The 16,857-nt window shown below is 38.5% G+C and overlaps 1 pseudogene; it reads right to left on the bottom strand.

The window, feature by feature from the left end:
* LOC143672847 (protein DBF4 homolog A-like) overlaps nucleotides 1–16,857 on the bottom strand; it is a 189,666-nt pseudogene that overhangs the window by 93,120 nt on the left and 79,689 nt on the right.

The following is a 16,857-nucleotide window of genomic DNA, read 5'->3' as shown; positions in this document are numbered from 1 at the left end:
TAGTGGGTGTGAAGTGGTATCTCAATGTGGTTTTGATTTGCATTTCCCTGATGGCTAATGTAGAATATCTTTCATGAGCTTTTTGGTCATTTGTATATCATCTCTGGAGAGAAATGTCTATTTAAGCCTTTTGCCCATTTTTATTTTGTTTTTTTCTTTTGTCCATTTTCAAATTGCTTTTTTTTGGTCTTTTTGTTGTTGAGTTGTAGGATTTTCTTAAAATATATATATCCTGGATATTAAATCCTCATCAGATATATGGCTTCCAAATATTTTCTCCCTTTCTGTGTGTTGCCTTTCTACTTTCTTGGTAAAGTCGATGCACAGAAGTTTTAAATTTTGATTAAATCCCATTTATTTATATTTTTTTCATTGCTTCATGCTTTTGGTGTGAAGTCTAATAAACCATTGCCTAATACAAGGTCTTGAAGATGCTCCTGATGTTTTCTTCTAGGAGTTTTATAGTTTTGGTTCTTGTTTAGGACTTTTATCCATTTTGAGTTAATTGTTGTATGTGGTATGATATTTAATTCAATGATAAAATTTAAGCTTGAAACAAGCAAGGAGTATAAGTTTCTTTATTTTTCCCCAGACAAATGATATACCACCTTCATTCTTTTACATATTGATACCCAGTTTTCCCAGCACCATTTGTTGAAGAGACAATTTTTTCCTATTGAGTGGAAATGGAACTGTTGTAGGGAGAGATTATTAGTGGCAAAAAAAAGAGGGATCCCTACAAAAGATCTAGAAGGGATAATTGAACCAATTAGATAGCCCTGTCTCTTGAGGCAGGAGATAAGCCTGGAATTCAGGGGCAAGTTCTGGAACAGGGATATTAATTTGGAAATCACAAGTGTCTAAAAGCGATGTAAGGTTCCTAAAAAGTATAAATGAAGAAGAGAAGAGCCCAAAGATTGTGTCTTAATTGTATGCTTTTTGCACACAAGCATTTTGAAAGAATTTTTTCTGAAACCCAGAACAAGGGTGGACTATAGGCCTTTCCTGTACTCAAACCCCCAACCCATTCCCTCAAGCCTAGGTCCTACTCCATAGTATGCTAATTTCAAAGAGTAAATGATGATAATGAGATCATGGGCATGGATATTTTTAGTAAAAAACATTTTTACGAGGTGTTTCTGCACAACATTTTAAACCATAAACAATATGGGCCACCTGAAGGAGTACAGGTAAGCTAAATATTTCTCCAGAAAGGGCTGAGAATGATGATTAAAACCTAGAAACACAAATCCCAGCGGGAAGAATATCTTTCAGTTTGAGTCTGATTGTCTGAGTGACATAAATCAGGGATGGGAATCATATGACTTAGAAGAATTTAACCCCCTGTTTTATATTAATCTCCTTTGTTTAAATGAAAGCATTGTGAGGACAAAGAATTATAATCTACTCATCTTTATATCCTTCAAGGTGCTCAAGATGTTTTTATATAATAGGTATTTAAATTATACTTTTTGAATAAGTTTTTAATCATTTGGTGCAATGAATATAGATCTTCATTTATATTTATTTGGGTCACAGGGAAAGTTTTTACAGACCTTAAAATGCTTGTAGTTGAAAAAACAAAACACAGCCTTGAAAGCATTTGTATTATCTAAGGTACTAAAGTAGAAGTTAAAATCTAGAGTCCTTAATATGAAACAAATCAAACAACAGCATTTACTGAGTTCCTCTTATGTGGAAAGTGCTGCAGTACATAAAGAAGATCCTTTTGATATCCAGGCCATAAAGTGTGAAAACATAGAGAAATGTATATACAAGAAATGGTTTATTGATATTTTCTTACCATATAATAAAATAATACTATCTGTTACCAGACTTTCCAGTCACCCTGTGTTTAAAGAGACAAGACATAGTGCATGAAAACATAAAAGTAGATGCCATAAATGACAGGTTATAGTTTAGTAATAAAAAAAAAAGTCACAAGGCAATAGATGACTGTTAAAAGAATAATATAGGGGGCAGGCCACATTGGCTTGGCAGGCACAGTTCTTGCCTGCCATGCCAGAGATCCAGGTTCATTTCCTGGTGCCTGCTCATGTAAAATAAAAAAAAAAGAAGAAGAATATAGGAATTCAGGGAAGGAGTGATGCTTCTAAGGCTACATGGAGGTGATTGTTGGGGTTTGGTTTGGGGCCAAAGCTCCTGAGTGAATGTTAAGTGATTAGAGTTGTAAACTGACAGGCTGGTTAACCAGTCAGTTGGACTGAATGCCGGGCTAATCTATTGGTACTTTATCAATGGATCACTGCTACAAGCCATTGAGCTGGAAAGCAATGTAAGGACCAGTCTGGTGTAGCAAAAAGAACATTGAGTTAGCAATCAGCTGACATAGACTCCAAACCCAGTCTGCCAACTGTTAACAAGTCAACTCATTATAAAGTGGACAATGTAATGTTTCTTTTTTCTTCTTCCCAGGGATCAAATGAAAAAATTCATGCATTTATTTATTCACTAATTCAGCAGATGTTTATTGAGCTGTATGCTCATGTCTGGGCATATAGTGGCACAAAAAATAAAAAAGACCTCTGCTCTCTTGAAACTTACATTTTAAAAGGAAAGAACAAACATAGGCATGAGGAAACAAGCCAGGAAATATTGACTGACAAATGGGGCATTGATGCAAAGAACAGAAGATGCTGTGATAGCAGCTGAGGGGGAAGCTGTTTTAGATTGAGGGGAGGGAAGGACTCCTTGAGGAAGTGGCACTTAATTGAGACCCAAATGATAGAAAGAAGGATACATAAATATAAATGAGAATAGCACCTGGCAGGAAATGATTACCAAAATGTCTTCTGAAGTTTAAACTAGTGGTTTTGTGCCAAATATTTTCCAAGGGAGAAGCCAGAGGCAGAGACCATATGAAGATCACATAGGACTGAACTGCTTGGGTCATGGTTGGAAGGGAAAAGAAAGGATGAGTAGAGCAATGCAGTGAAGGAGGAATAAAGACTTGATGGGTTGAAACGTGCAAGTAATTGCCTCAAAACTTGTGGTGTCAGGGGAATAAACTGAGTACTTTGCACTGAAGGTGAAGCCTCTTGTTTTTCATTACTGCTCTCTCTTTCCCTAATGTGTTCCCCTCTCTGAACTCACAATCCTTCATAGAAAATAAAAAAATCATAGAGTCTTGGCAACTTGGTCCTTCCTCATGTCTTGCAAAGTTTGGCAGCAGTTTCTGGTGGCTTGAGAGGAAGCCAGCATCCCCTGTTTCCTTAACAGTAATGGAGATGTTGGTAGCAGCTGTGAGGGGAAATGTGAGCACTGGTTTTGCAAGTAGTGATCAGGAGGTGGGGGTGGAGGAAGGTGATGTGGGCTTCTATTCTGGTTCACATGTATTTTGTCTAAAGATCCAAATTTCAACATAACTTGTCACTATGAGGGCTAATTTCCAACCAAACATCACATCAATAAATTGAAATTAGAAATTTATATGCTTTGCGCTATCATGATCCAGAACATATTTCTTGTGAAATAACTCAGACTGTAAAGTGGTGAGAGAGACTTTGTCCCCTCCTGCCCTGGATGCCAGCCAGAATTTCTCATAATAAAAATAGAAAATGGTGCCATGGCTCAGACTCTAGTCCCCACTCCCTGCCCCCACCCTTCCCCAGACTTAAGAATCAATGATTGGTTGAATAGGGCATGCAATCTTGTTGTTTGTCAAGGTTAGTGTGATACACTGATAGATCCAAGAGTAATTTGGGCAGAGTATAAAAAAGTATTTGCAAAGTCCCTTGGAACTGGAGAGAGAGGAAGAAATATTCAACTTCCCCATCTGGGGAATTCTTGATATTCTCACAAGCAGTGGGGACAACCAATCCAATAAGCTGAGCCTGCAATCTTGGAGTTTGCTCCTATGAAACTTATTCCTGCAAAGGAGAAGCTAAGCCTACTGATACATATGTCAAAGAGTCACTCCAAGAGAATCTCTTTTGTGCTCAGGTGTGGCCCCTCTCTCTAAGCCAACTTTTCAGGTGAACTCAGTGCCCTCTCCCCTATGTGGGATACAACTCCCAGGGGTGTAACTCTCTCTGGCAACATGGAACCTGACTCCCAGGGATGAGCCAGGACCTGGTCTCATGGGAATGAGAAAGCCTTCTTGACCAAAAGCGGGAAGACAGAAATCAGACAAATTAAAATCTCAGTGGCTGAGAGATTTCAAACAGAGTTGAGATGTTATCCTGGAGGTTATTCTTATGCATTATATAGATATCCCTTTTTAGTTTATGGTGTTTTGGAGTGGCTAGAGGAAAGTCGCTGAAACTGTGGAGCTGTATTCCAGTTGCCTTGATTCTTGAAGATGACTGTATAACTAATAACTGTTACAAGGTGATCGAGTGACTGTAAAAACCTTGTGTATGATGCTTCTTTTATCCAGGGTATGGGCAGATCAGTTAAAAAAAATAAAGAAATGATAAAAATAAATAAATAATAGAGGGAGATAAAGAGTAAAAACTGGGTAGATTGAAATACTGGTGGTCTGTGATGGGGGAGAAGGGTATGGGATGTATGAGATTTTTTTTCTTTTTATTTCCTTTTCTGGAGTTATGCAAATATTCTAAAAATGATGATAGTGAAGAATATACAACTATGTGATGACATTGTGAGCCTTTGATTGTATAATATGGGTGGATATTTCTCAATAAAAATATAAAAAAAAATAGTAAGTGGTGCAAGGAAAATTTTAATCCATACCTAAGACTATATCTGCATTTACCACTCTTTATTTACATGTTTATGTGCCTCTATTTTACTCTAAACCTCACTTTCAACAGTGCAGAGTTACACCTACCCAGTAATTTTGTCATGGAGCTTAATTGAAATAATGTATGACACAGGGCTTTATGTGCTGAAATGCACTCTGCATATTTATGCTATCTTTGTCTCTCTGGATTGCTTGTTTCTGCCCTGTCTGTCCTCAGTTGTCTATTTATATCAGACCCTGTGTATGTGTGTGTGTGCATGTGCATGTGAGTGCCTTTCACACATGTTTTTCTGTGCTTGAGGCCAGGTCTAACTGCTTTCTCCTGTCCTCTCTGTGTTGGGTTTGCCTTTTTCAACCCTCTGCCCTTCAGCTTTGCATTTATTTCTCCTTTTCCTCCCACCCTCCCTCTGTCTTTACTGTTTCAATTCATTGTCTCTCTTAACCAGTAATAATATAAAATTAAACATTTTTAGTACTTATATTTTTAAAATTGAGTTTAAAGTTTACTGCCTTCAATTTTTAGAGATGGCAAAAGAGAACATTAAGATAATTACATGTATGTGATACATTGGGTAAAGTAAATCTGTCTCCTAATCCTGAGCTATATATTTCTAGATATTATCTCTCTTTCATTATATACCTATCCATCCATCATTCATCACCATTTATCTATTTGTTTTAGTTTCCTAGGCTGCTTAAAGCAAATTCCAAATAATGGTTTAGCTTGAACAATAGGAATTTACTAGCTTACAGTTTTGAGGCCAAGAAAATGTCCAAGTCAAGGCCTCATCAAGGCAATGCTTCCTTCCCAAAGACTGGCTGCTGGAAATCCCAGGCTTCTCTGCCACATGGCAAGGCACATGGTGGTATTTGCTGGCCTTTCCCTTCTCTCCTGGTTTTCATTGCTTTCAGCTTTTTGCTTCTCTGGCTCTCTCTCTCTTTGTCTGAATTTCATTCTCTTGTAGAGGGCTCCGGTAAGAGTATTAAGAACCATTCTCATTGAGGCGGGTCACACCTTAACAGAAGTAGCCTCACCACAAGGTCCTACTTACAATGGGTACACATCCACATACAGCTTTAAAACACCATACTATATCTTTCTAAATCTACCTTTACCTTTTTCACTTTCTCTCTGTTGGTGATTGTTCCATACTAGTAATATTGATCCACCTCATTTTTTATCAGTGGTAAAAACAAAATATTTAAAAATTCTCTCTGTTTTCTTTCTTCCACTCTTATTCTTTTACATGAAAGATGCCCCAAACCACACGACCCTAGGGAAACAAATGAAAGAGCTTTCCTATCCTGCAGCTGTCTAACTTTGCACTATGGGCCTGTGGCTCTTCATAGGGACAACAGAGTCTCCAGAAAATACAGACCTGGCTGGAAGACTAAGATATCAGTGCAGAGAGAAAAACTGGATAATTCAGGCCAAAACAAGTCATGCAATACTCTGATTTTGATATCATCACTGTAGGCATTATGGCAAAATTTGCTACACCAGTTCTTCCAATTCAGAAACCAGTCAGGATAATGAGTCCTGAGCTGCACTGAGGGACAACCAGGTCTAGTGATCACCACAGGCAGTGCAAAGTGTTTCATGGGTGCTTCCTCACCTGTGTTTCCATCGAGCCTCACTACCGTCATGCAAGGCACTGTGATTTGATCTAAAAACAGCATTGAATTTTCTTCTGGGTTGTAAGCTTTCATTATCCTTGTTTTAAAGATGAGGAAACTCTGGCCCCCATAGCATAAGTTAAATGCTCACTGTTCCACCACCACACCTGGGATTTGACTCCTCATTTCTTCCTGCAGCATCATTGCCATCACATCCCATGGTAGGCATCTGTGGTGCATCCCTGTTTCGCTTTAGCTCTTGGTGGTGACTGGCAGGATTAAAGATCAGTGAAGTGTTTAGCATTTCTCTACTCAGCCAAACCAAGGGCACAGAGAAGCACCCTGATTCATCCTCACTCGCCCTTCCCCCCTTGAATTCTGCAAGGCCTTGCTTAGAGTTTTTTGCACAATGTAAAAGATTCCCTTGACAACTACTTGCTTTCAGACCCTTTGGGTGTGGTTTCAATGCTCAGTTCTTTTTTTTTTTCCCTTCCTTTTTTGGGGTCTATGACAGACAGCTCCCCTGGGTGTTAATCAAAACCAGGTGGCCCAAAACCTTGGCCTTGCTGCTTTCAGATATGTCTTCAATCCAGTCGTGTTTAGTTGTGATGTTTCTGGAATCTGTACATCTTTGTTCTCAGGAATCCTTCTTTGTTAAGCTGTGTAGTCCTAAAGAAAGGCAACACAATCATCTCATGATGAGATGTTGCACCTTTTGCTCCATACAGATTGAAACTTACACAATGTGAGACCCTGAGGTCACACGCACACACAGCATCAATTTGGTAGCAGCATTGTCCCTGTGTCAAAGGCTAATTGTCTCAGTGTGGGGCAAACAGGCCAGACGCTTGGTCTTGGGAATGTTCTGTTCAGTAAGAGACCCAGTGATGTCAGAGGACCGGTCTCTCAGGACATGTGCCCAAATGATGAGGTAAGCAGCCTGCACATTAGTGCAAAAAGTACTGATTAATAAGGTCTAACAGGAGATTAATGCTGGGAACTTTCATCTTGCAGAGAAGCTTAGTTGTTAGCTTTGGAGGCTTCTGTTTCAAAAATTAAAAGCACTTAAATTCAAAAGCTTAATACTTTAGGTCAGGTCAACTTCATGTGTAGGCTGAATGGAAATAGCCAGCCTGGATCAGCAGTTACACAATTTACAAATACCTATGATGTATAAGGCACTGGGCTATGTACTTTATAAAGTTTAATTTCCTGGGCTGCAAAAGCAAATACCATAATATGGATCAGGTTAAACAATGGGAGTTTATTCATTCATGGATTTGAGGTTGAAAGAAAGTCCAAATCAGGGCATCCTCAAGGCAATGCTTTCTCCCCAAAGACCAGCATTCTGAGGCTGGCTGCCAGCAGGCCTTGGCAAGGCAGATGGCAGTGTCTCCTGGTCTCTTGCTTCTCTTCCAGTTTGGTTTTAGCCTCTTGCTTTTTGTGACTTGCTCTCTCTGTGTATCTGAATTTCATTCTCAAGTAACAGGATTAAGACCCATCCTGATTGAATTGGGCCACACCTTAATGGAAGTAACCTCCTCAGAAGTTTCTACTTACAAGGAGCTCACATCCATAGGAATGGATTAGATTTAAGAACACACTTTTCTGGGGTACATACAGCATCAAACCATTAAAGCCTCTAAAATTTACAAAGACTGCAAGGTAGATATTATTGAACCTGTTTAATGAACAAGGAACTGATATTTAATGAGAATAAGGTACTTGTTCAAGATTATATAATCAGTAAGTGGCAGAGCTGGGGTCCAAGCCCAGGTCCATGTGACTGAGCTGATGACCATGCCGTCTCCCTGTTGATTTGGAGAGTTCTGGAAGATTCCCTGTCTATGACACAACACTCCATTATTCTAGATCTATTTCTTTTTTCTAAAGTATTTTTCTACATTAGGTTCATACTCGTAAAGAAGGGCAACATGATACACTCATCATCAGCTATTGCACCTTTTGCTCCCAACAGAATGAGACACAGTATGAGAGCTGAAACAGCTGGTGGGGAGAGGAAGGATGAGGGCAGAGGAGGGAGGAGAGAAAGAGGGAGCAGAAAGACAAGGTAAGAGGGCATCAGAGACAGACTCTGCCAACCTCAAAATTTGCTAAGGGTTGGTTCTGCTCCCGACCAAAGTTTTAAGTTCCTTGGCAAGGCTGTGTTCTTGGTAACCTCTTGAACATAAACCTTGAGGGGAGAGATGAATTTAAGGTTGCTTCCTTTTTCAGAGGTGGAAGGAATTTAGATATATATTTATATATATGCATATTTATATATAGACATGCAGATACACACAAATATATATATACATGCATACACATGTGCACCCACACACTTGTTGTATATAAATATAATAGTACCATATATATATAACCCTGTGCCATTGCAAGGGATTGGTTGCTCTTCTATAGTATCCTCATAATTCTGTCATGAAGCTTATTTAATGCCTGAAGTAGAAAATCCAACTGGTTAGTTTTTTAGAGCTGTGACTTAAAAGTCAGAAAGATTTGGTTTGAATCTCAGCTCCATCATTGTCCTGGAAAGGCCAATCAATTTAACTTCTCTGAGCCTTAATTTCCTGATCCATAAAATGGGTATGATAAATGTGTATTCCTCAGAGGATGCTTTGAGAATTAGGCAAGGCCGTGGATATAAAGTGCTTGGTGCCATCCATGGCACAAAGTGGTGCCTCGGTATTATTCTTATAAAATATCTCAAAAACTTTTCTAATTACAAGTGATGTTTCAAATACAGAAGGCTGTGGGTAAAAAATAAATGCTTGTTTAGAAGATTTTAAAGGTTTTCTCTATTTTGAAAGCATCACATTTCCATTACTTTTTAAAATTTTACAATTTTTAAAGATAACCATTTGCTGAGATTAAGCTAAATAAGTGACAAAATTAGGTACTTGGTGGACACCTCCATTAGGAAGTTAGACCAGCAGAGAAATTGTGTTTTAGAAAAGTATTTTCATGGCTATTTAAAGTTTCATTTGCATATTCATATGACAACAAGTTTAGCCAGGTAGCCAGGCAGTCAACAAATACCATCCTAGGGACCCTCCAAGTACAGTGCTGTGTGTGGAGGAAGCAGCAGATTAGAAGATAGATATGGCTTCTGCTTTTGTGGAGCTTATAGGTTAGCAGGGAAGACATTAAGACAGAACTATAAAGGAGTAAGTATGCTTAAGCACATGAAGTTTTGCAAAAGAAAAGAGTACATACCATGTATTTATTTTAAATGCTGTAGAAAGGTGAAGGAAAAGGATACACCTATCAAACATACAGTTTGAACACATTCTCCCTCTGGTTGGTTCTCACCATTTGCAAATTATTTTGTTTGAGCTGACCTTGCAGTTAAGTACAAATTTGTCAGTTCCCTAAGGTGTGCCTTTAACATAACCTTTTAATGGAAATCATGTAATTGGACCTTTCAATCTATTTTAGCTCATGCCATGGTTGCTGGCTAGTGTTGGTTGTCTCATTTTCATATCACCCCTACTCTAGTTCTCTCCCCAGGAAGCCTGCAACTAATTTTCCCAGATTCCTTCATCTGCTTATTTCCTGTTAAGTTTTGCCAATAGATGGTATTGCCAGGAGCCTGGAAGGTGTATGTGTGTGTGTATGTGTGTACCATTATTTATTCTAGATTTCAGCAACATCTTCTGCAGGGGTGGCAATTACAGCACCCTAGAGTGGCTTCTGTTTTCCTGACTGGCCACAGACTATTACAACATCCTTCTAAGAAGTAAAAGTATAAAATGTGGGGACCCAGTGCTGTCTGGGAAGGTCAAGGAAATACTCCTAGAGAAATGTTGTAGCAACTAAGAACCTGAAGGATGAATAGAGTTAATAAGGCCAAGGAGGAGGATGAGTTAAGGAAAGCAGCAATTGGACAACTGGACAAGTTGTAAAGTGACCTCAAGACTTTTCTCAGATGTACTGGAAGAATTCAAAGGAGAAGAACTTTCCTAAAGTAGGAAATGACACCAGCAGATAAGAAAAAACCTTTGCAAAGGGTTTTCAATGCATAGCTGATTTGGAACGATAGCTGATTCCTTTATTCTCTGATTTTCTTCCTCCCCTCACACCCACTTTCTTTGCCATTCTTTCTTTTATAGGATTCAGATGTCTGGCCCATCCACAAATATTCTAATTGAGTAAGTCTGGGATGGAGCCTAGGAATCAGCATTTCAGAGTTGAAAACCCATGGCCTGCTATAGTCCAGGTGCCATTCTGGACCAAGAAAACCCAGCCATGAATGATGTAGTCCTGTTCTGAGGGTATTAATCTCTACTTTAAGTGGCTTACTTTCTTTAAAGCTTCTGGAAACAGTATTAGCTTTCAATTATAGCATTTTGTGACACTGTTCAGTTTGAACTCTTTTAATAAAGTGTTTTATAGTCTTAAAAATATGGATCTCACCATTTTTCATAAAACTTGCTCAGACGCTGAAATTTTAGGCTGAGGAGCCTACCCAGCATGTAGATTCACCTTCCAAGGTAAATGCATCTTTTTTTTTGTGCAGTATCTGCATCTACAAACTGGTAAAATGAGGACAAATGGCTCCTGGTTTTCAATATTCTATGAAAATAAAATATCCTTGAACTAATTATATACAGAGAATAGAGGATTCCTGTATTTTTTATATACCTACAAAAGCCACGAATTGCCTCCCTTGCTCACACATTGCATAGGAAGCTGTCAGTCTTATTCCCTGATGCAATTAAGAGAACCCCTCTTGTGATGGTGTTGTGGTGTTAAGGCAGGAGACTGAGAAGCTGTTCACTAAAAATGCAGATGAGGAAGAAGTTTAGAGATGTTTCCTTGCCAAATAGGTAATTATAGAATTGGGCATAATTGTCAAGAGTCACTAGGGATGCCAAACAACACTTTGGCAAGGCAGAGAACAAGGAAGCCTGGATTTTACTAGGATTCCCTTCACAAGACATGGCTGAAATTGACCTTCAGCATTGGAAGTGAGCCAGTGAGGGACAAGGACAAAAAGCCTGAGCTCCTCAACTTCAGAGTTCAAACAAATTCTCCTATTGTGTATTTCTTAATTTACAATAAAAAATACAATAATATTTAATTAATATATAACTTGTATATTAATCTCTTTTTAGTCTCTAAGTTTGTGTATATTCTTCACTTTTTTACATAGAATATGGGAGAAAGTATCTCCTGCGTACTGGGGTTGGGAAGGGACACATTACTAGAAAATAGGAACACAAATGCAGGAAAGGAGCAAATGGAAGTTACATGGGGAAGGGGTGGTATAGGAAAAGGATGAGACACACAGTGTCTGGTGCAAGGAGAAACAATGCGTATTGTATTACTCAGTATTGCCACACTAATGCTAGCTATACACAGCCTTTGTAGTTAAAAACAATAGCATTTATTCTCATATTCTTGAGTATGTAAATTGGCTGCACCTCCCCGTTATATGCTGGAATGTAGGCTCCAGGCTGCAGGTTGGGTTTGGGTCTGCTGTAAGAGTCCCTTCATCTTCTTTGGAACAGCAGTTACTGGGGCATGTTTTTCTCGAGAAAATGGTAGAAGCATAAGAGGATGAGCAGAAACTCATGATGGTCTTGGCTCAGAAATGCCACGTTGTCAATTTGCCCATGTTCTGTGGGACTGGACAAGAAGCATGGCAGAGCCCAAACATCAAAGGGGCTGAAAATATTCTTTTCCCCAAGGTGAAGGGGTATGACTGTTTACTAACCAAAGATCCAATGTGTCATGCACAGTTAACATGAGGACTCCTGACTCTGAGTGGGGTGCTATCTCCATCTCACAAATATGCTTCTTATGGCTGCAGAGAGACAGGTGGCAGTGTGGGAGGGTTGTTGCACACTCTGATTGAAAAGGAATGCACTACCAGATGGCAAAATAAATTTATAAAATTAGCATTCTTTATTACGAACCCATCAAGCAGAGTTACCCACCTGGGAATGGGTTTCTGTAACATCCAAACTGCCTTGTTTGAGAAAGGAATGCTCCGTATGAGAATTTTCTCATGCAGCAGGTAGGTTATCGCCATCATCATTATTTTCATTACTGAGTGTTGTAAAAATATTAGGACCAAAAGGGACTCTTAGAGCACTTGTGAAGAGAAATGATAAGATGAGGAAATTCCACTCAGAGCTTACAGTTAAAGTGGGAAATGTAGGTAATTATCTAATTGCATTTCACTAACATATATGGGATGTAATACTGGTGAAAAGAATTTCAAGATTAAAATAATCTATGCTAAATAGACAGAAATTCTTCCAGAAACTACTTTGAGGAAATCATTGTCTGAATTAACCAGATAGATAGCTGTCTGAGATGTCAGCTACGTATTAGCCCTTCTCTCTCCATCTTCTTTCACTTCCATCTTCCCCTTTGACTCTGTTTCCCTTATTAGTGCTACCCTCCTCCCAAATGACAGTAAGCCAGTCCTCCACTGTGTATCCCTCTTGGGAAGAACTTGACACTCATTCTTTCAAAAATCACTTCCCCTCTGCCTTTCATTTAGGGTCTGCTCTGTGGCCAGCTAATCTGACCAAGTAATTTGAGCTAAGAGAGCAATGACTGAAAATACAACAATGTGTTACCCCTGCCAGAAAACATTTTCATTTTTAAAAACTTTCTATTGTAGTAAAATATATACAACTCAAACTTTCCCACTGTAACCACTTTCAAGTGTACAATTCAGTAGTTTTTAATAACATTCGTGAAATTGTGCTATCACCACTAATATTCATTTCCCCAACTTTTTTGTCACCTCAAACAGAAACTCTGTAGCTATTAAGTGATAGCTTTATCTAGTCCCTCTGCCTGGCCTATAGTCTACTATCTGTCTCTATGAAATTTCATGGAATATTTCAAGTAAACAAGATTATACAATATTCAACTTTTTGTGTCTAGCTTATTTCACTCAATATGATGTCTTTCAAGCTTCATCCGTGTTGTAGCATACCTCAGAACTTCATCCTTTTTTATCACTGAATAATATTCCATGATATGTATATACCACATTTTGTTTATCCATTTTCCTATTGATAGTCACTTGAGTTGCTTCCACCTTTTGGCAGTTGTGAATAACGCTGCTATTAACATTGGTGTACAAATGTCTGAGTTCCTATTTTTAGTTATTTGGGGTATATACCAAGAAATGGAATTTCAAAGTCATATGAAATTCTGTTTTCAACTTTCTCAGGAAGCACCAAACTGATTTTCACAGTGGCTGCACCATTTTACAATGCCAACAGTTAGGTAGAAGCAGTCCTATTGAATATCTTCATTGTAACAGCAGTCTAAAATATCTCTTCTTGAAAGAATGGAACATGCAAAAGTTCCAGGTTCAAGGGGAGGGCCAAAGGAATGGCAACTTTTGGACATTGGTCTCTTAAATCTCATCATATTGATAAGTATGTATTCTGACCAATAATGATCTAGTATAGTGCATTTATATGTAGTTACTAAAATACTGTGGTGTATTAGATTATTTTTCAGCAAATATTTACTCCCTCCCCAAAACCTTTATGCCTCACTGATGTTAGGCTTGGCTATGTGACTTGCTTTGGCCAGTGAGATGTTAGCATACATTACTCATGCAGAAGATAGAATTATGCTTGCACAGTGAGCTTCTCCTGTGATGCTTCTGCTTTATGTTATCAGAACATGCATTGGATAGCTGCTACTCCAAGGAGCAGGGGACACATACAGACCAGACCAAAATGCATTTCACAGCTTGGATCCAATCCCAACCAGGCCTGAATTAAGTTAGCCAGACTTTAGAGGTGTGAGCAAGAATAAAAAAAGGCTTATTATTGTAAATCACTGAGTTTTGTTGTCATTTGTCATGCTGCATTATTGTGCCAATAGCTTACTCAGACAGATACTTAACCACTATTGAAAAATAGGTGTTATTAGCTACTATTGCTATGTAAAACACTACTCTGAAATGAACTGACTTAAAACAACAATCATTTATCATTGTTCACATCTTTGGGTTGGTTGGAGTTGACTGATATAGTCATGGTTTGCTCGGCATCTAACTGCAGGTCTGTGGATAAGTGAAGTGGCTCTGTTCCATAGTTTCCCCATTTTCTTTGGACTAGTGGCTAGCCAGGGCATGTTCTGCTCAGGGTAACAGCAGAGAAACAAGAGACCAAACAGAAATATGTGAGGCTCATTAAGGCCTATGCTCAGCTGTATCACAATGCCACATCTGTCCTTATGTTCTTGGCCAAACCTAGTCATAGGACAAAGCTCAAAATTAAGAGGAAGATAAATACACTTCACACATAGATAAGGCCATGGCAAAGGAACAGGTGCAGGAAGACACTAAGAGTTGAGGCCAATAAGACAATATACTACAGTAGTTGTTATGTACAACCTATGATATGACATTGTACCTTAACTTTGACGTGCATATAACAGATCAAGTCTGAGCAATAGAACTAAGAAGTGTCTAAGCATGTATCTACTTCAGTTTAATCATTTGTTTAATCAGTAGTTGAATCATTGATGAGTTTCAGTAGATAATTTCCTAATTCTATTATGTTTCAGCCATGTAGAAATAACTCTTTTAATTTTTGGTCCATGTAGCCATTATATTACTCATTACCCAATGTATTATACTGATGAATTTAAGTTTCCCAAGGGAGACTCAATCCATGAAAGTTGGGACTTCTTGTTTATATTTTAAAAAATATATTTTTATTGTGAAATCTCCACAGATGTACAATCCAACCATATTATAGAATCAATGGCTCACAGTATATCACATAATTGTATATTCTTTACCATTATCATTTTTAGAACATTTACATCATTCTAGAAAAAGAAATAAAAAGAAAAAACAAAATCCATACAATCCAAACCCCTTATTCTTCCTTCTCATTGACTCATAGTATTTCAATCAATCCAATTTTTACCTTTCATCTTCCTAATTATTTATTTATCTCATATATATATTACTCACGTGTCCATACTCTGGATAAAAGGAGCATCAGACACAGATTTTCACAGTCACACAGTCATGTTGTAAAAGCTATACTGTTGTACAATCATCTTCAAGAATCAAGGCTACTGGAATTACAGTTCAACAGTTTTAGATACTTCCCTCCAGCCACTCCAATACTATAAAGTAAAAAGGGGTATCTATGTAATGCATAAGAATAAACCCCAGGATAACCTCTCAACTCTGTTTGAAATCTTTCGGCCACTAAGAGTTTATTTTGTTTCATTCCTTTCTTCCCCCTTATGGCCAGGAAGTCTTTTTCATTCTCATGATACCAGGTCCTGGCTCATCCCCAGAGTCCTGTTCCACTTTGTCAGTGAGAGTTACACCCCTGGGAGTCATGTCCCATATAGAGGGGAGGGCAGTGAGTTCACCTGCAGAGTTGGCTTATACAGCGGCCATATCTGAACAACAAAACAGGTTCCCTGGGGGAGATTTTTAGGCATTCTTATTCATATTTTAATACCTAGGGCTTACACAGTTCCTGGCATAGAGTAGGGGCTCAATGATTTGTCTTTTTCTTAAGTGTAAGCAAGAGATATGCCCCTTAGCATCTTAGTAAGCTCTACTTACAACATATATAAAATTTTATTTTTAAAAAGGCAAATAAATATGTCACATTGCCTAGTAAATATAATTGAAGAAAAGTGATTATCTTTTTATCTAACAGATAAACAGATCTTTTTATCTAACAGAATGCAAGCCTATTTTATTAAAAATACAAACTGTGTAACAAAAGCATTAAGAAAGAATTTTTCTCAACATTCAAAAGTAGAACTTTGGTAAATTCTGATAAACTCCCAATTTTCATCATGATTAAAAGTTTGCAATTAGCAGTTAAATGTAGGCCTTTCTAGTAAGCTGCTTTGGTGGGTTACACTTTCTTGGAAAAATATATCATGGAAAAGAAAGGCATGAATCAAATAACCTGTGCTAGACAATCTGTTATATGCATTTGGTTCCTTTGATCATAAGACTTGGAGACTCACTCTCACTTCTCCAAATAATGGGCTTGGTTGTAAGGATGGCCATAGAAGGAACAGACTCTCATGTGGGCCTAAGGACTGCACTATAGCCAGGTTTCATGGAGCCCAAAACACCATTAGGGAAAGGAAAGAATCAATGAAGCTCTGAGCCTGGGTTGTTTGGTCATTTCTTCAGCAGCAAAGTAACTCCATCTTTTTCCAGAGGTGGTGGCTCAGTCTCTGCCTCCATGATAGATATGGCAAAGCACTGCCAAATTTCTCCTTCATCACATAGTTTATAGCACTGTGCGCTCTTTCAGAATCTGTCTCAGCTGTAGGAGCTGCCCTTCCTAGGCGCAGTGGGTATAAAGTTGGGCTGTTTTTTCCCAAGGTGAGGCAACTCTGACAAGCAATGCTCCTTCCTGAATCTTCCCCCTGGATTGGCTCAGGCTTTGTAGGGCTTGCAGCATAGTTCAACTCCTTCCTCTGCCCAGCCCTGCTCCTGCCCTTCTCTTTTGATAGCATTG

The sequence above is a fragment of the Tamandua tetradactyla genome (assembly GCF_023851605.1).
Source record: "Tamandua tetradactyla isolate mTamTet1 chromosome 18 unlocalized genomic scaffold, mTamTet1.pri SUPER_18_unloc_1, whole genome shotgun sequence".
NCBI lineage: Eukaryota > Metazoa > Chordata > Mammalia > Pilosa > Myrmecophagidae > Tamandua > Tamandua tetradactyla.
The sequence above is the reverse complement of the archived record's forward strand: the minus strand, read 5'-3'. Positions and strand labels throughout refer to the sequence as shown.